The 20,038-nt window shown below is 43.2% G+C and overlaps 1 long non-coding RNA gene across 1 annotated transcript; it reads right to left on the minus strand.

The window, feature by feature from the left end:
* Positions 1-911: 911 nt before the first annotated feature.
* LOC125961066 (uncharacterized) lies at positions 912-14,723 on the minus strand. Its single transcript, XR_007471386.1, has 3 exons — positions 7,368-14,723; positions 6,681-6,748; positions 912-2,457 (listed from the first exon to the last, which is right to left on the minus strand). It is a non-coding gene; the product is annotated as an uncharacterized LOC125961066 (long non-coding RNA).
* Between the last annotated feature and the right edge of the window lie 5,315 nt (positions 14,724-20,038).

Consider the following 20,038-nt stretch of genomic DNA (forward strand, 5'->3'; position numbering starts at 1 on the left):
CAGGGTCAGGTCTTGTAACTGATGGAGAGACAAAGGCATAAAGAGGTTAAACATACTCCTTAAGGCCATACAGTACGTGGGGAAACATGACTCCTGACTCTCAGCCCAGATTTTTGGGTATCGGTGCTGGCCATTCAGATGCAGGAGGTAGAGAGCCGGGCTTCTCAAGCCATCAAGTGCACACGAATCATTGTTAAGTGCACGTTCTGATTCAGTAAGTCTCAGGTGGGGCTGAGATTCTGCATTTCTAACAACTCCCAAGTGAAGCCAAGGCGGCCGAAGCTGTAGTGTGTTTGGTCAGGGCATCACACTATGATCCCTGGTCCCCGTTGCCCGGCTCTCCCTTCCCAGCAGCTGACCGGGGTGTTCGTTCAGTCTCCCTCACCTGCCAGATGTTTCAGACCAAAGTTTCAAGGTGTGTCATCAGGTTGTGGGGATCGGCTGACCTCCATGCCATGACTCATTCTACCACTGGGTGGCGCTCCGGGAACACCTCCCTACAGGATTTCATATTGCTCAGCTGCTCTTGGATGTTCGTGAAACAAATATTTATTTAGCCTAATTTTATCAGGACACCGTTTAAACAAGACAGTCAAGGTCCTCACTTGCAGTTTACAGTCTAAGACAATAAATAAGTGTATAAAATAGATCATTATGAACTGTGCTGTGCAAGGAGATAAATAAGGGCTAAGATGGGAAGTGACTGGGAGTGGTGGTCAGGGAAGACAGCTCTGAGGTGGTGCCCAGTGAGCACTTGGAAACATGAGCAGGAGCTAAAGGGAGTTGCCCTGGGCGGGGCAACATCACATGGCATCCTCTAGGTGTGGGACAGAGTCACAAACTCCCAGCCTTAGCACAGTCTCTCTTGACAGCCCAGGAATTGGCATGAGGAAAGGAGTGCTCTAGGATTCTGTTGAGAAGTTTAGGGCCTGTGATTCTCCGAAATAAATAAAGCCATGAGCATCAGTATTCTGCTACTACGGGAATAAATGGAGGACCTTAGTGAACATGTGGATTGGGAAAAACTAGAATTAAAAACATTTTTCAAGTCTTTTATTTCTGTGATCCTTAGAACAAACGAAAGAGGAAAGCAGGAAGGGGATTTGGAGTCTCATTTTTTGATGAAAAACTGAGATTCACACAGGTTAACTGATGACACCAGAGCCTGCATTTGAACCCCTTCCCCTTGATTCTAAATTAAGCCTCCAAACCCTGCAGATCGAAATACCTATGGCCAGATAAACTATTCTTGGAAAATACGTACATGATTCAAGACAGCACGTGCTCGAATGTTTTTTCAGGTGCTTTGGGAGGTGACTTAACAGGGTGGCAGCAGGTAAGGTGAAAAGAAACCCTGGGCTCCCAGTCAAAACAACAACCACCTTGGAGTTCCAGCTTTGCTGCTCCCTTCCTGTCTGACTTTGGGTGGGTCACTAAAATTTTCTGGTCTGTATTTTCATCTAATAAGGGGTTTGGATTATATCAGTTGTTTTCAAAGTTTAAAAAAAATGGAAGTTTTTGTTTGTTTGTTTCAGAAAAGCCACACCAGGATGTAAATGAATTAGAGGGGTCCCAGCATAACTTGTCCCCAGTCCTCTTCTCCAAGAACCATCATCCTGGAAGGTCTGATGACCTCTCTGCTTTGCTTTCTAGGAGTCTGTGGGTTGCTTGCTTTTCTAGGTAAGTCCTGGGGTTTCCTACCTGCCCCCAGCTTTAAAGCCTCCAGTGCCCCAGGAAAGCTGTCTCAGAGTCCCTGTCTTCACACCTGGCAGCCCCACAAGGCAGCAGGTGCCCTCTGTTCATAGCTCTGTCAGGGCACGAGCCCCATGGATGGAGCATCTTGGTTGTTCTGCCTGCCTGGGTTTCAAAGAAGACCTTTGTGGAAGCTCAGGCATCAGAGAGCTAAAGACACTATTATCCATCTGTTGCTGTTGGCAGGTGCATTTGCCAAACCCTTGCTTAATTTAAACAGGAAGTGATTAAAGGGCTCCCTGGAGCTAGGAAAGGCAGGAAGAATAAACACTCGTAATTATGAGCAACAATGCCTGACACATTGCTTTGTGTCAACCCACCTAATCCTCTGAACCATACTAGGATCACAGTATTATGATACTAAGTACTATTTCCCACATTGCATATATGTGAAAACTGAGGCTCTAAATGATTATAAAAACTGCCTTAGGACACTATTAATAAGTGACACAACGGGGATAGAAACCCTCACAATTATGTAGATACCAATGGAAGAATAGTTTTTCTAAGATTCTCTAGGATTTAGAAATAAAGCCAGAGCATTGAAAGATAGCACAATAACTTGTCCTCGGTGGTTACTTCTTCGGAGTTCAGTCACTCATTCCTTCAATAGCAGCCCGCTATTTACCAAGCACCTCACTTGGCTCTGGAGGTGAAGATAGGCGGTGAATAAGACATAATCCTTTCACTCTAGGAGTTCACAGCCTAGCAGGAAAATAAAGTCATACATTATTATTTGTTACAAGTGCTATAATAGAAAAGTTGATTCAAAATACCATGGGGTGTCAGCAGGAATGATGGAACAATATATATCTCAACCATATAGCTCAGTTTTAGGGTGTGTAAATTGAAAGTGCTACAGGAGCTCAGAGGAAAGTTAAAAGCTACAGGGGCATCCAAGAAGGCTTCCCTGAGGAGGTGATATAAGTTCTTCTCTTCCTAGCTCTCAAGTCTCTGAAATATAGTTGGCTTACAATCACCTTCCAAAGCAATGTCTCACCACAGCACTAAGGTCCCACTTCACACGCTGATGTTTCTTCCTAGTGCCTTCCTTTCCTCTATACAGGCTTTACATTACATTGACAAAATCTTCCTAGCTCTATTTGTCCATCCTTTCTTCAGTGGAAGTTTCTTCTACATCTGAATATATTTTTTCATAGTCATTTTAAAATCAATGTCTAATAGACATCTTGCATGAGAATTTTCACATCTTCCACATGTTTAAGGCTGGAGCAAGGTGGGAAAGAGACAGCCCATGGGAATGGAAGGGAAGGGGCATGCTAGGGGCTGAATGTCCAGGTGTAAGGGGCATTATCTAGTGACTTGTAGCATGGTTTTGCCACGCACTATGCTTGCACCACGGTTGCATGCCATAAAAGCAATGCTGATAAGGAAACCACGGCCCAATGCCAGGATCCATTAGGTTGTGTATTGATCAGAAAGGGGACAGACAACAAACAGTGGTGGAAGCATCCAAGGGGCACCGTTGATGGAGGATAGATTTGGAGATGGGCTGGGAGGAACGGAGTCCTAACTCTAGGTCCTGGAGGAAGGAGCGTTCATCTTTAGCACAGGAATTGCCTGCTCTCCACTCCCCCACGCCACCACTTTATGGACCTTAACATCACTGAGGTTTGAGAAAGTCATACCCTTTTAGTTGTGGTGCTTTTGATGAGATGAGAAAGGAGATGTTGCTCTAAGGCCATTGGAGTTGAAATAATAAATGTAAAGAAAGGAATGATATAAGCTGGGGCAGGAGACACTGGCCAGACCACACAGGTCGGTTTAAAGATTTTAGACTTTACACTAAGTGTAATTGGAAGGCACAGAAGGGGGTTAAGCATAGGTCAATATAATCCAATTTATATTTTGACATTCTGGCACAAAGAAGGGTCTTTGTTAGAAAGAGTGGAGGCAGGGGACCAGTTAAAGTCTATTTATGGACATCCAGGGAAAATATGGTGGTAACTTGGACTGTGATGATGGCAGTGGAAGTGGAGGAAAGGACTGGAAGGTGGCTGGGTTTACAGGGAAGATTATGAGTTCAGCCTGGGATTGTTGTGGTTGGAATACCTGTGTGATGCCAAGTGGAGATGAAGAGAGGGTGATTGCATATAAGAGAAGTCTGAATGGGGATGTAGATGTGCGAGTCTTTGCTACAGAGTTGATAACTGAAGCTGTGGTCCGAGATGAGATTGCCCAGGGAAAGATTATACATGGAGAGGGAAAAAGAGCCTCTACCGAGCCTTGAGGAACCCCAAGATATTTAATGGCCTGATGCAGGAGGAAAAGTCTTGAAAGGAGATGGAGAATGAATATCCAGAGTAATGGGGGGAAAAAAACCTGGAGTGGGGGGTGTCCAGAAGTAGAGGGAAGTGAGTGTGTCGAGAAGGAAAGCAAGGTCAAGTAAGAATGGGAAAATGTGCATTGGATTTGGTAACTTGGTGGCCATTATTGACCTGAGTAAGAACTGTCTCAGTGAAGGGAAGAGAATGGAAGCCAGAGTGGAGAAACAGGAGGTTATTCCAAGAATTTTAACTGTGGGGTGAAAAATAGAAATAAGGTAATGTGGGGGAGAAAGGGAACTCTGTGAACTCTAAGAAGGATGAGATGTGAGTAAGCTTAAATGTTAATGGGAAAGCTCTATTGAGAAGGAACAACTGTACATATGGGAGAGAGAAGCAGTAATTCGTAGTGTAAGGTTCTTTTTATTTTTAATTTTTTTAAAAAAGAGCCTATCACTTTAATTATTTATGTTTGTTCTGGTATGTACAGAATCAAAGTTTCTCATTTTTCTATGGCACAAAGACCATGATTTAGTTGAGCTGATTACAGTGTGAGCCAAAGGGAAAAGTTATCAAAATCCTTTTAAATACTTGATTTAACTGCAGGACAGAACCTGCTTAAGAATAAATTTTACAAAAAAAAAAAAAAGAATAAATTTTACAAGTCTTTTGAAAGCTGAGGTTTTATTAAGTCCATGAGATTTTTTTCTTTTTTTTTTTTTTGTGGTACACAGGCCTCTCACTGTTGTGGCCTCTCCCGTTGCGGAGCACAGGCTCCGGACGCGCAGGCTCAGCGGCCATGACTTACGGGCCCAGCCGCTCCGCGGCATGTGGGATCTTCCCGGATCGGGGCACGAACCCGTGTCCCCTGCATCGGCAGGCAGACTCGCAACCACTGCGCCACCAGGGAAGCCCCATGAGATTTTATTAAGTCCATAAAAATATCATTCTTTTTTATGGCAACATATGAGATGTGATTTTAAGCATCTTCACTTCTAAACATGTTTTTCTCAACTTTTAGGTATACAGTGTCTTCATGTTGAAAATGAAGCTATCACAACTTCCTAATTTGGAGGAGCATTTCACATTTTCTTTTCTGTATAAATGTTATCTTTCTCTACATCCACATAGTGTAGGGTTCTGAGAAGAGGAAGTAGATAGGACCTAACACAAGAGAAGAGAAGGGGCGGAGGGAGGGAGATTGGGATGTTTGTGGGTATACTGGCAGAATTTTAAGGAAATTCCCATTTGATGACCTCAATTTTCTTTGTGAAAGAGGAAGTCCGCTATTAGCAAGGGAAAAAGTGAGCAGGTCAGAAGATTGGGAAGAATGATAAGAATGAAGAAGGTTTAAAATAAAAATTGAATTTCACTGAAAAGGATTACAAATAAACACATGAAAAGATGTTCAACATCATTATAGGCATTAGGGAAATGCAAATTAAAACCAGGAGAGAACTCCTGTTTTCAGGAAATTGGAATAGACTTGCGATTCCTTATTCTTCTTGCCAAGTGTAACTAAAAACCCTAGACATGATATATAAAGCAAACATAAGAAAATGGCTGAGAGATGGAAAGAAGGAAGCCTGCCTAGAGACCTCAGGACGGAGAAATGACACAGAGGTTTGCTCCCTGGGTTTTCTTTTTGCATCCAATACCACAGATTTGAAGCTGAGGAAGCCAGCCTCCAGTCACGACAATCAGTGGAGAAAAAAATAGAACCCCAATAAAAACCTGCTCTCTCTAGCCAAGTCAACAGGAAAGGTGCAGCCTGGCAAGACAGAAAACATTTAGGCAATAACCACCCCAATTTAATTAAATACCACAGGAAAATGTTATTTCAACGCGTAAATTTAACAACTTAAATTTTACCGATTCCTTAAAAGCACAAACTACCACAACACATCCAATATGAAACAGATCTTTTGAATAGCCCTATGAGGGAAATTGAATTTATAGTTTAAAAATTCCCAGAAAAATCTCCAGATCCAGAGAATTCTACCAAATGTTTAAAGAAGAACTAACACAAATTCTATGCAATCCCTTCCATACAGTAGAAGAGGAGGAAAGGCTTCTCAATTTATTTTATGAAGCTATCATTACCCTGATACCAAAACCAGACAAAGACAAGAAAACTACAGACCAATATACCTCATGAATATAGACGCAAAAGCCCTTAACAGAATATCAGCACATAGAAATCAAAAATACTTACAAACAATTATATGTAAAAACAAGATCAGGAGAATCTATTCCCAGGGATACAAGGCTGGTTCAATATGGGAAAATCTATCAATGTAATTGTGGACAAACAAAGAATGTTGCCTGTTCTTCCAATAAACCACAAATGTTGCCTGCCATCAAGCCGTCAGCCACTGCAGCTGCCACCTGCCCACGGTGCACCCTGAGGGGAATTCAAGATAGAGAAAAACAGGATACTGGCCCTAAATAGTTAAGATGCATATCTAAGGAATAATTTCAGTATGCCCAGATTCTTGCATATTCCCATACGTAGAAAAGCACTAAAATCATTAACTTGGGTTGTCTGGTTTTTGTGATTAGCAGTCTTTAGATGTTCAACTACATGCTGTTGTTGTTTTGTTTTTCATCAAAAACTCCTCTATATCCTTGCTCCTCCCTTACCTCTTTGGAGCAGTTCTTGAGAGCTATCTGAGAGGCTGTCTCTCAGGCTGTGGTCCACAGGAAGGTCCCTGAATAAAACAGAACTCAGAATTTTTAGGTTTTGCATTTTTCTTCACTCGATATAATCCACCATATTAACTAAAGAATAAAGACTAAAGAATAAAAATCACATGATCATACAAATAGATGTAGAAAAAACATTTGATAAAGTTCAACACCATATTATTCATAATAAAAATTCTCAAAAAAATAGGATAAAGTTATTTAAGTCAGACAAAGAAAGACAAACACTGTTCCTTAACTTGATAAAGAGCATCTACAAAAACTTACAGCTAACATTATATTTAAAGGTGAAAAACTGAATGTTTCTCCCTAAGATCAGGAGCAAAACAAGGACGTCCACTTTCATACATCCTATTCAATATAGTCCTAGAAGTTCTAGCCAATATAATCAAGGCAAGAAAAGGAAATAAACAGCATAGAGTTTGGAAAGGAAGAAATAAAACTGCCTCTATTTGCAGATGACAAGATTGTCTATGTAGAAAATCCCAGCAAATATACAAATAAACTCCTAGAACTAATAAGTGAGTTCAGAAAGGTCACAGAATAAAAGAAAAACATAAAAAATCAACTGTAGTTCTATATGCTAACAACTAACATGTGGAAACTGAAAATAAAATACAATACCATCGGGCTTCCCTGGTGGCGCAGTGGTTGAGAGTCCGCCTGCCGATGCAGGGGACACGGGTTCATGCCCCGGTCCTCGAAGATCCCACATGCTGCGGAGCAGCTGGGTCCGTGAGCCATGGCCGCTGAGCCTGCGCATCCGGAGCCTGTGCTCCGCAACGGGAGAGGCCACAACAGTGAGAGGCCCGCATACCACAAAAAAAAAAAAAAGAAAGAAAGAAAAAAAAAATACAATACCATTCACAATTGCTCAAAGACAATGAAATACTTAGGTGTAAATCTAGGAAGACATATATAGAACTTGTGCGCTGAAAACTATGCAATGCTGATGAAAGAAATCAAAGGCCTAAATAAATGGAGAGACACATCGTGTTTGTGAATTGGAAGACTCAACACAGCAAAGATGGTAATTCTCTCCAAATTGATGTAAAAGTATAACGCAACTCCTATTAAAATCCTAGCAACAATTTTTGTAGATATAAATTTTAAAAAATTTTGTATAGAAAGGCAAAGAAACTTAAATATCCTGAAATTTATGAAAAGGAAGAATAAACTGGGAGGAATCCATCTACTCGATTCCAATACTTATTATGAAGCTACATAACCAAGACTATGTAGTATATTGGCAGGAATATAGTCACATAGATCAGTGGGAGAGAGTGGATAACCCAGAAAAAGACCCACCCTAATAGGCCCAACTAATTTTTGAGGAAGGTGCAGAAGCAACTCAATGGAGGAAGGGTAAGCTTTTCAACAAATTGTGCAATGCAAGTCCATAGGCATAAACAAACAAACAAACAAATAAATGAACAAAAATTAACTTGACCTAAGTCTCACACTTTAGGCAAAAACTAACTCAACATGGATCAGGGGCATAAATATAAAATGCAAAACTATAAAACATTTAGGAAAATAATTTAGGGAAAAACTTCACAGGGTATAGAGCCAGCCAAAGTGTTTTTAGACCTGACACCAAAAGGACGATTCATAACAGGTAAATCTGGTAAATTAGACTTCATCAAAATTAAAAACTTTTGAAAGCAACTGTACTCCAATAAAAATTAATTTAAAAAATTAAAAACTTTAGCTGTGCAAAAGACCCTCTTGTCAAAATGCCTCTAAGAGGTACTTTGACAAGAACACATTTAATAGTTTCTATGAGGAAGAAAGGAAACCTCACTTCAGTTCAATAGAGATTGTTATTTGGGACCCTTTTAAAACAACCAATTATTACTCTCTCTATGATATTGCCATCCAGCCCCCATCCCTCACTACTGTCTTCATGGTACTTAGAAGGTATTCATTCATCCTGTGTCTTGCTGAAGTCCAGATACTACTGTCTAAAGCAGTTCTTTAATCTGCCTGTCTACTGATCCCACCACAAATGGTTCTATTCAGTCTGGCAAGCCTCGTGCGTGGTGTGATTTTCTACACAGTACCCTCATTGTAGGTGAACAGGACAAATGATCTGATTAATAAAGAAAGCTACATTCAAAGCATTTTGTCCCAGACCCAGTAATCTCCATTAGAAGGAAAATACACTTTCTATTTGAGAATCCTTGGATTTAAGTCTTCCATTTGGAGGTTGGGGAGAATAAAGAAGGCAATCTGTGGCATCTACTTCATTCACATCTTTGTACAAGGTGAAGATTTATTAACTATTTGTTGTTTGGAACTCTTCATTTTAAAGTTCTCAGTAAAAGCAGTCTGTGATGACAGCATCTTCCTACCTCAGAATTCATGTGTGCCCTTTATATTATCAAGGAATCAAATGTTAATAATCATAAATACTTTGTTATAGAAACTACTTTCACCCCTCTTGGCTTTATTGCACACTGCTATGAAAATATTTCAAATTCTTCCAAAGATAACTGCCTTGGGAGTAGTCACGGAACATTCTTGTTCAACCTGCTTATTAACCCAGCAAGCAACAGCTTCGGGATTATGCACCTGTGATCAGGCCAAATGTGGTAAGAACATTATTTACCCCTGTCTCCTCAGGGATGAAAAAACTCTGCATTGCACATCAGCCTCATTTTTTTCCCCTTACTCTCTGCCCAGAAATCCAGCCCCACCCCATGAAAAGGCTGTCTATTCAATCAGAGAGACACAAAGTTGGCTTGTGCAAACCAGGCCTGAAAGACACAAGAGCAATTTATTCTGGTTAATAAGCTGCGAGAAAACATGTAGAGGCCAATTGTACGGTGGGCACAAGAAGGGTTTCTTGTCTGACCAGTGTATAATGTTGTGGCAGACACTGTTATTTGTTTGCTCACCCAATAGCCACCTCCCACCCGCCTTCTTTATTACTTAGAAAAAAACTGTCTGCTACAGATATCAGGCAGGTGGCCATGGGATTTAGGAAGCAATGATTTGCTATCAGCCCTGACAGATGAACAAATTACAGTTTCTCTATGCAAATGTTGGGAGGCAGCTTTGAGATCCTCAAATGATGCTCACCTCCTGGCCTTCATGCCCTTTTGTAGTTGTCTCCTACAGTGAATAGGGCTGATGTGTGAACAACAGGATATTGTGGAAATGGCAGGGAACACAGGCTAGCAGAGCTGAGGACCCCTAGGAATAAAAAGTCTCTTAAAAGAAAATGAAACAAAACGTGAATCAGCTGAGGCCTTCTGGCCTGATGTGAGCTGCCTTTGGACCCACATAACCTTTTTAAAGGGGAGGAAGAAAAGAGTGGATACTGGTAGAATGTGTACTCTGTGTTTATCACTGGCCTAGGTACTTTATAAAAATTATTTTATTTGGTTCTCACAACACTATATGTCAGCAAATGTGTCGGCGTTTCCCTAATGATGAACGACCCAGGACACTGAGAACTGGAGTAACTGGCAGAAGGTCACCTAGCTAATCAGCAGTGGGGAAAGAATTTCATTCCAGGTCTCTCTCCATCCAAAGCTCCAGCTCCTTACACTCTGGATACTGCTATTTCCAAAAAGTCAACAACACAGTGGACTCTTGACCTAAGAAGAACTAAATAGCATTTGTATTAGGTAATAAATAATATGGATTATTTATTATCGAAGTGCTCTGCTTGAAGTCAGGGGATACTGATCCCTCTACACCCCTTCTTCAGCTTTCAGGGGAGCTCCTCTAGGTGCTGGAAAGATTCTGCAAATAGCTTCACTCCTACTCAATGGGAGAAAGTGAGGTCATTCCTGAAAACATGGGCTGGCAATGCCCTGGGACAGTGACTTAAGCCATAGAAGGCCAATGCTTGACAGCAACCAAGGGATTTGCTGGTGTGTGGTTAGGTCCCAGGGAACAGAAGAGGCTTCACACACTAAGACCAGGACCCCATCTTGAAGCCATGCCTGAGATGTGGTCAGTTCAACAAACACCACACTATGGGGTAAACCTTTTATGGTAAGGTAATAGCATGGTGGTTAATGTCACCTCAGGCTGTCTGCATTCACATTGTTTCCACTAGCTGTGTAATTTGGGGTGCATTTATTTAACCCCATAAGCCTCAGTTTTCCCATCTGTTAAATGGGGATAATAGAGTTAATTTTATGCAATTATGTATGTCATACGCTTGACCTCTGGAAAGTATTCAATCAACTTTACCTATTTTTATTAACATCATTACTCTGCAGTGATGCAGGTCACTGAAGGAAAAGGCAGAGTTTCAACAATAAAAGGAAGAAGGTCCTTAGCGTGTCTCCATATTCCTTGAAGCAGAGCAGGAAATACAAGATGGGCTTGGCCTCACTTCCCTCCCAGGCCCTCCCTGTTGGACTGTCATTCCTCTGCACACATTCCTCTACAGAAGCAGCCCCACCCATCTCCTGAATCATTCCCAACCAGGACAGGAGGACGTCATGGCCTCAACCCACCAGCTGCACCACAGTTGAGCCTCTTGTCAGGTGCCCACTGAATCCCAGGCCACCCCTTCTCCTGTCCTTGTCCATCTGACCTGACTTCTGACTGGTTTTCTCTGCTGGACACTGGTCTGGGGCTGTATGTCCACATGGATCTTGTGGTCCCCTGCCCAGAGGTTGGGGGGAAGAGGCTCCCACGCCCTAAGACGACAGCTGAGCTCAGTCCTCTGTGAGTGCCGCCTGTCAGAAGAATAATGGCACTGTGTTTAATGTGGCAGCTGTCACTGTGACCCCATCACCCAGATGAGCACATGCCATGCACCTGTGGATCACCAGCTGCTTTGTAGAGAGGTTCTCCCATCCTATGATGACCTAACCGGCTTCCCAATCTTCCCCAAAATATCATATCGCTGAGGTCCCTGTGGATGTTGCAGATAAACTCACAAAGGACATCCTATACACAAGACAAGCTGCTTATAATTAAACAGTCTTGCTCTTCGGTTCCTGGGCCCTACTTCACAACAGATGGCAGCCAGCTGTCTGGTTTACCCACTTAGGCAAAGTGATTCAGAAGTTTTCCCATCCATTAAAGCTACCACCTTCCATTCTGAGCCACACCCCTTAGTGGATGCACTAAAACACAGTCTCTCCCCTCCACCTGCTTGCTGTAACCCAGGGAAGCCCATGGGTTGTTCTTGATTTCAGTATTTCCGCTTGCTATAGGAACAGGGGAAATAGCAGCCACATGAGAAACTGAGTTTGACCCTGTAATATTATAAAATTCTTATAATAACTGGTTTTAGGCTTAGGGTCCGTATTGTTAAAAAGAGATGATTCAGTGGATGCTTGTTAAAAATGGCAAGACAGAGTTTATTCAAGACTATTGCAACAGAAGAGAGACCAAACTCAACTCTGAATACACACAGAGAAGGAGAGGATAGGAGGAACTTGGTTAGGTATCAAGAGTTGGGAGGAAGAAGAACTGCATTAGCCCTTGATAAAAGGTGGAGGAAGAAGAGTTTGATTGGAAATCAAAGGGTGGTTGGGAGAGATTCTTCATAAACTGGCTTAGCAGGATTATTTGGTAAAATTAGGCTCAGCAGGTCAAGGATGAGACCTAGTCAAGCGGATCAAGGGGGGAGTCTTTGTCAGTATCAGTCAGAATCCTTTGTCAGTATCAGAATCAGAACCATCAGGATATATGGATATGGAGAAGGGGTGGGGGGGGTGGGAGGGAGGGAGGGAGGGAAGGAAGGAAGAAAGGAGAGAGAAAGAGATTTATTTTAAGGAGTTGACTCATGTAATGATGGAGGCTGGCCAGTTTGAAATCCATAAAGTAGGCCAGCCGGCAGGAAACCCAGGCTGAATTTCTATGATACAGTCTTGAGGCAGAATGTCTTTTCTGGGAAACCTCAGTTTTCTCTTTTTTGCTCTTAAGCCTTTTAATGGATAGAATGAGAACCACCCACATTATGGAGGGTACTCTGCTTTTTTAAAAGTCAACCGACTGTAAATGTTAATCACATCTACAAAATACCGTCCGTCACAGCAACATCTAGACTAGCATTTGACCAGAAGACTGGCACCATACTTGAACCACCCTGACATAAAATTAACCATCACCAGGTTCAAAGAAAGTATGTGGAAGGCCAGCTGGGCATGTCCAGTCCCCTTTGACTTCTGAGGGGCACTCACCAGCCTCCTGATCCTATTTTCAGAGAAGATGATACAGAAGACCCCTCCCCTGTACAATGCTCCTCTTAATAGCCTAGAGATTAAAATGAGGTAGAAAATATTTGTGCCTTTACCTCAAGTGGACATTCTTTATCCAGAAACCCACTGTTCTGGGAACATCTGCCTCCTTCAGACTCTGGCTGTTGAGCAAGGGTATTTTGAGGCACTTCATACAAGATGCATTGCCAAGGAGAGGGAAAAAACAGTCGCCTGAACCTGAAAGTAGGCTCTCAGTCCCGGAGACGCTGAGGCTTGGCAAAAATGCTAAAAGCACTGATATAGGCCCCAGAATGTTATTTGGAGGTAAGAGCAAGGAAGGATCAAGCCACAAACCTAATAATCAGAGATGATTGAAGTGGAAAATCTCACTTCCCATATATGCTGTTGTCTTCGGACTCCCAAAAATGAGCTTCTAGGGGCTTCCCTGGTGGCGCAGTGGTTGAGAGTCTGCCTGCCGATGCAGGGGACACGGGTTCGAGCCCTGGTCTGGGAGGATCCCACATGCCGCGGAGCAGCTGGGGCCGTGAGCCACAACTACTGAGCCCGCACGTCTGGAGCCTGTGCTCCGCAACAAGAGAGGCCGCGATAGGGAGAGGCCCACGCACCGTGATGAAGAGTGACCCCCGCTTGCCGCAACTAGAGAAAGCCCTCGCACAGAAACGAAGACCCAACACAGCCAAAATAAATACATTAATTAATTAATTTTTAGAAAATGAGCTTTTAGATTTGGCAAGGCAGGAAAAACCACACAGATAGAAATGGCCACCATCCTCTCCCCAAATAGGAACTTGTCACAGAGCATCTTACTGCTTTGCTGAATCTTCATAACTGTCCTCCACGGAGTGAGAGCTAAGCTGCTCAGAACCGAGTTCCCGCTGCCAGCTGATGCCACTGCTTCACCAAGCACCTCGGCTCCACTAGGACTGGCTGGGCCTCCTTTCACAGGGAGTCCCTCTGGTCCAAGACCGTGGGTGGTCTTCAAACAAGCAAGGGAGTGAATAGAGTTTTCCTACTTTCTGTGATGGATTTTCTTGGTGTGATTATAAAGTAAGGTGCTTGCCTTTAAAAGGACAGCTCCCTTGAATTTACTTACTACATCCCGTTCTGCCAGAACTTGGACATTAACGGCTGGGCTGAGAGACAAAGCTGAGAGATGCCAGGTCTGGCTCCTTCCTGATAACCAAGCTCCTGATTGGATCAGGCTCAACCTGAGGGAATTCCTCCCCTCTCATTCACTCACGAGTGCATTTTAGAAATGTACTTTGAGTGCCTGCGCACCAGGCACTGCTCTGGGCGCTGGGGATTCAGCAGTGCCCACACAGCCTCCGCCATCCTGAAGAGCCCCTTCTTGCAAAGGGACCTCTGCTCCCATCACACGAGTGGTCAGATGTGTCCCAGTGGTCAGATGTGTCCAAATAGGCCTGCTTCCAGTTCAGACTCATGATGGGCTCTCTTACCCCTGCTATGTTAACGTATATTTTTTAAAAATATTTTTAAACATTTGTTAAATAGCACTTAGTGGTAGATATTTCTTTAAAATAGGAAAACGCAGAAAAGTTTAAAAAAGAAAAGTAACCATTTTTACATCCAGATCCATTGATAACAATTGTTAATATATTGGTATATTTCCTTCCAGTTTTTTTCCCCAATATATGTGAAATTGGAAACATACCACACATCCCGGTAATGGGAAGAATTGGCCATTATCTCCGTTTCCTCCAGAAGGACTTGGGAGATCAAAGGCCCTTGGCTGAGAATGAAGTGAAGGCATTGTTAGAAGCATCATCTCTCAGGGTAACCAAGGGAGCCTCTTTGAGGCATAATGTGACTCCTTTGTTTTTCAGGCCAGCCTTAAGGAGAGGCAGGAAATAAACCAAACACGACATAGCTTAACAATGCAGCATGATGACTCCCAAGAAATAGGGAGGTGCACTCAAATTATGGAGCTGCTCAGGGAAGAACTCCCTTCTCATTGCAGGTTTGGACACTGACTCTGACCACTAGCATTGCTGTTTGTCCTTGGGACACATGGGTGTTGATGCTGGCTTTAGCAGGTGCATCATTTGAAGAAGCTGGATGTAACAGGTGCATTCCCTGGGAGAAATGTGGCAAAGGAAAGCCGATCTGATGCCAGCATCCACCTCGACCATTGATATCTGAGGGCCAAAGCCCCTCCCGGGCCCAGGATGTGCAGGAGACTAGATTATTGGGTGGGAGTTCCCCATCATCCTTCCAAAGCCCAGTGGATCACAGACTCAGGCTTGGGGAAAGGCACTGGCGCCTTATAAAGCGGTGGGCGTGGGGATGAGGTCTGTGTTGCTCAAAAGTTGGGTGGAGGTTTAAAGAAAGAGGCATCACCACAGTGGGGCAGGTGTGAGCAGGGGCCTAGTGCCAAATTAGGACCTGGGTCATACCCTGAGGGTCTCCTCCACGAGGAGCTCATCTCTTTCCTACTGTTTCTTTGGGTTCTGGGGAGAAATGCTAATTATCACCTTCAATGTGACAAATCCTTTTCCTCCACTACCCTAATCAAAGCCCCTGAATGACATCAGGGCAGCAGGCCCAGGTCAAAGTAGACAGATAGATGCCACTGGGAGGGGCTCTGTCTTCTGGAGACAAAGGAGATAACTCCATATCTCCAAGGAAGCCTTGTTTTTGTGGTTATTGTTTAACGGAAGAAAAGAAAGAATGTGAGGACTTCGGGGGAAAGAAAGACACAAAGAAAGGAAATGTAATACTCTCCCCAGATCCACAGAGAGCATTGTCAACGTGGACATAATAAGGTAGCCTTTGTTTATTGATTTAACCAAAACAGTAATGGAGCTATATTGGGAGAATGGAAGAAGAAGATGATGTAAGAAAGCTAAATCATGATCTAAAGGAAGTAAAGAGAGAATGTCTAAAATTAATAAATTATGATTCAAAGTGCTCATCCGGGGAGCTGGGGTGTGGTCAGAGGTGGTGCAAGGTATTGCTTTATCATCCTCCTCTACTCTTCCTCTTAGTTGTCTTAGCCATGTTTGTGTATAACTTTTACCCAAAAAATTAAATCTATGAAATTATTTGGGAAATGGAAGTATGCCTGTTTACATGGCTGGTATACGGAAAGGGGGTCTTGGGGACTACAGGAGAGTGGTGGAGGAGAGGGGCCTCCCGCATGACCCCTGCTCCCCCATGTCTGTGCTGTGTTGGAGGACGAACAGCAGCCAGCCATTTAACAGGTGGAGTCCGGGGAGCAGCTCCAATGCTGAGGACGCCCTGCAAGGACCCCTCCTGAGAGACACACGTTAGACCTTCTCTCTACTTGTGCAAGTAAGAGGAAGCTGGCTTTGAATGGGGAAGTCGAGGTTGACACTGATGTTTCACATATCTCTGTGTCTTGCTTTTTACACTTATGGGCATTTTGTGTGTGTGTGTGCAATACATACATCCTTTGGAAATTTGGTCAAAATGATATCTAGTCTCATGTCGTGACAATCCCATGTTAGTGGCAAAGCCAAAAACAACACTGCTGGTTAAGAATGCAGGTGTACCAGTCCCATCCTCTGGGCTGGAACCCTGACTCTGCCACCTGACACAGCTTCAGTTTCTACCTCTGTAAAATGACCTACTTCCCGAGAGCAGTTGTGAGATTTAAATAAGTGGATACATGCAAAGTGCTTAAAACAGCGTCTGTTACATAGTAAGCACTCAATAAATTGTAGCTATTACTTTTTTTTAAATTTAGCTATCCTCATTTTTAAATTTAAGGTTTCTTTTTCCTAAAGCTCACTTTGATAAACATCCTTGTACAATTATTTTTGTGAAACAATAATACAAATAATTTATATTTATTATAGAAAAAATAGACAATGCAGATGAGAAAAGAAAAAAGAAAGAAAGAAAAGAAAAGCTGCTTGCAGTATATTACTCCTCAAAGACAACCACAATATATTTGGTGTATATATTTCAAGTTTTTATTTCCTATATGTGTGTATGTACACATACACACACATACACGCACACACTTTACAAAACGAATCTTGTATACTGTTTTATAATTTTCTTTCTACCAGTTAAGAATAATCATGTACACTTGTCAGGAAAAAAAGGCAATAACATAATTTTTAGTGGCTGCCTAGTATTCCTTTGCATGTTTGTATCATTCTTTATTAGCACCCATTGCCAATTACAAACAGCATTTTATTATTCAAATTGTACGTATGTGGTGAGGTAAAAAGTTATGCACAGTCTCCTCTGGTGCAAAAGCGTACAGCTTTAAATTTTCTCCGTAATTATCACAAGGTATTCTCTATCAGGTGGTGTAATGACAGAAATTTAGACTTGCCATTTAAAAGTTTGCTATCTCTTCTCTTATTAGAGATAAATTGCCTGTCAATATTTAGTCTCCTTCTTCTGAAATTGGTATCTGGGTTGACGGGAGCACAGTGTGTGTAGGAATGAGGGGGCAGGTCCTAGGGCAGAGCTTGGAGCTGTGTACTCTGGTCATGGGGTCTAGCATGAAGTCTCTGGGGACTCCTTTCTACCACCTGAGCTCTTGACCCCTGACTCCTGCAAGCCCTCTGAGTCTAGACACTTTCTCCATCAGTCCCCTGGCCAGTCTGTCTTCACCAGTGCTTTTCAATCTTTGGCACACAAAGCAATCACCTGGAGAGCCTGTCAAAAGAGATTCCTGGGCACCACACCCAGAGATTCTGATTACAGGTCTGAGATAGGGCTGTGAGAGTTTGTATTTCTACCGAGCTCCCAGGTAAGGCAGGTCCAAAGACCATACTTTGTGCAGCCCTGGTCCACGTCTCCACCACAGCCTCTGTTTTGGGGTCACTTTGCTCTCACCAAGGTGGTCCTATGGCTGGCTCATTGGTTCTCAACTAAGCTGCCTACCCCACATGTTACTAGGAACTTAGGAGAATTTCTGGATTCTTGTATTCCACAAAAGAAACAGGGGTGGGTGCTGCGGAAGTGCTTCCTCTAGCTCTCCCTTGGATGAATATTCCATGCTGCCTCCTCTCCCCTAAAATGAGGTGGGAGTTCCCTGTGAGAGGCATCTTTCCAAAGTACCAAATGGGAAGAGAAACACAAGCTCCCTTTGCTTTAGGCTTCGATCTGAAGAGGCTGTTCTTCCGTTTTAAAACTAGGACCGGGGCTTTCCTGGTGGCGCAGTGGTTGAGAATCTGCCTGCTAATGCAGGGGACACGGGTTTGAGCCCTGGTCTGGGAGGATCCCACATGCCGCGGAGCAACTAGGCCCATGAGCCACAACTACTGAGCCTGCGCGTCTGGAGCCTGTGCTCCGCAACAAGAGAGGCCGCGATAGTGAGAGGCCCGCGCACCACGATGAAGAGTGGCCCCCGCTTGCCACAACTAGAGAAAGCTCTCGCGCAGAAACGAAGACCCAACACAGCAAAAATAAATAAATTAATTAATAAACTCCTACCCTCAACATCTTAAAAAAAAAAAAAAAACAACTAGGACGAAATGTGGGGAAGGGTAAACACGAGGACACTGGCACCTGACATCATTTGTATCTCTTTCTCTCCTCTCCTTTCCTCCCAGAACCAAAAAGGCTTTCTTTCATTGCTCGCTTTGTCTGAAAATCACTTTTCCATTGTTAATGCCTCCTTCTTCCTGTGGTGGACATTTGGCCGCCTTCCCTGGGGCCATAATGGCAGAGTGGCTTCTGGGGAACATGATTGAGAGAACATTAAAAAATACATGGCTGGGCTTCCCTGGTGGTGCAGTGGTTGAGAGTCCGCCTGCTGATGCAGGGGACACGGGTTCGTGCCCCGGTCCAGGAAGATCCCACATGCCGCGGAGCGGCTGGGTCCATGAGCCATGGCTGCTGAGCCTGCGCGTCTGGAGCCTGTGCTCTGCAACGGGAGAGGCCACAACAGTGAGAGGCCCGCGTACCGCAAAAAAAAAAAAAAATACATGGCTTAATGTTTTCAAAAGATTGTCTCTGATACATTCAGTAATTGTGTTATCTTTTTTCTTTGTTACATTTGCCAGACATTTGTCTATTTGTTTATGCTTTTTTATTTGGTTTGATTTATTAATTCTACTTTTTTCCTATTTTCACATTCAATAATATTGTTACCTTTATGACATTCTTCAGTTTTAGATTTTTTCTAACATCTTGAACAGAAAGCTTAGTTTATTAATTTTCATCATCTTGAACTTTAAAAATATCAATATATTTCACAATCACATACTGTAAATAGGTAATTTTACATAAATGGGATCATGTCACATGTGGATACCTTCTCTGCCACCCTCAGTTACATCATCCCTTTGCATCAGCACTGCCCCTTGCTTTTTTCTTCTTATATAATAGAACATTTGAGGCTAGAAATTTATTTCTTTAAATGCTTTGGCTGTATCCTATTAGTTCGACATATAGGATTCTCACTGTCTTTAAATTTCTATAGACATTAAAATCCTGCTATAGGTTGCCTCATAGATAATGTGAATTTAGACATACTAGATCTAAATTTACTGAGATCAGTGCTTTGTTCCTCCCCTCCTCTGAGCCTTCTTCTTCCTTTTCTTTTTTTAAAATTTATTTATTTTTGTCTGCGTTGGGTCTTTGTTGCTGCGCGTGGGCTTTCTCTAGTTGCAGCGAGCAGGGGCTACTCTTCGTTGCGGTGAGCGGGCTTCTCACTATGGTGGCTTCTCTTGTTGTGGAGCACAGGCTCTAGGGGAGCAGGCTCAGTAGTTGTGGCACACAGGCTTAATTGCTCCGCAGCATGTGGGATCTTCCCAGGCCAGGGATCGAACCCGTGTCCCCTGCTTTGGCAGCCGGATTCTTAATCACTGCGCCACCAGGGAAGTCCTCTTCTTCCTTTTCAAATGGGGTCAGATAAAATTCTTATCTTCCTCACAGGAAGGGGGATCTTAGAAGATGTGAGATTGGGCAATGGAGTGAAGAGAATATGGCCTCCAATTTCCTGGGATTCCCCTGGCCCATTGGCCCCAGGTCAGTTGGAAAACACCAGGTAAGAGATCCTGGGACTGTTGCTCATGTCCTGGATGTAATCAGCCACAGAACTCAAATGCACTCCTGTGAATATTTATGTTGGGACAGCCATCAGCTAGCAGG

This window comes from Orcinus orca, chromosome 14, assembly GCF_937001465.1.
Source record: "Orcinus orca chromosome 14, mOrcOrc1.1, whole genome shotgun sequence".
NCBI classification, from domain to species: Eukaryota; Metazoa; Chordata; class Mammalia; order Artiodactyla; family Delphinidae; genus Orcinus; species Orcinus orca.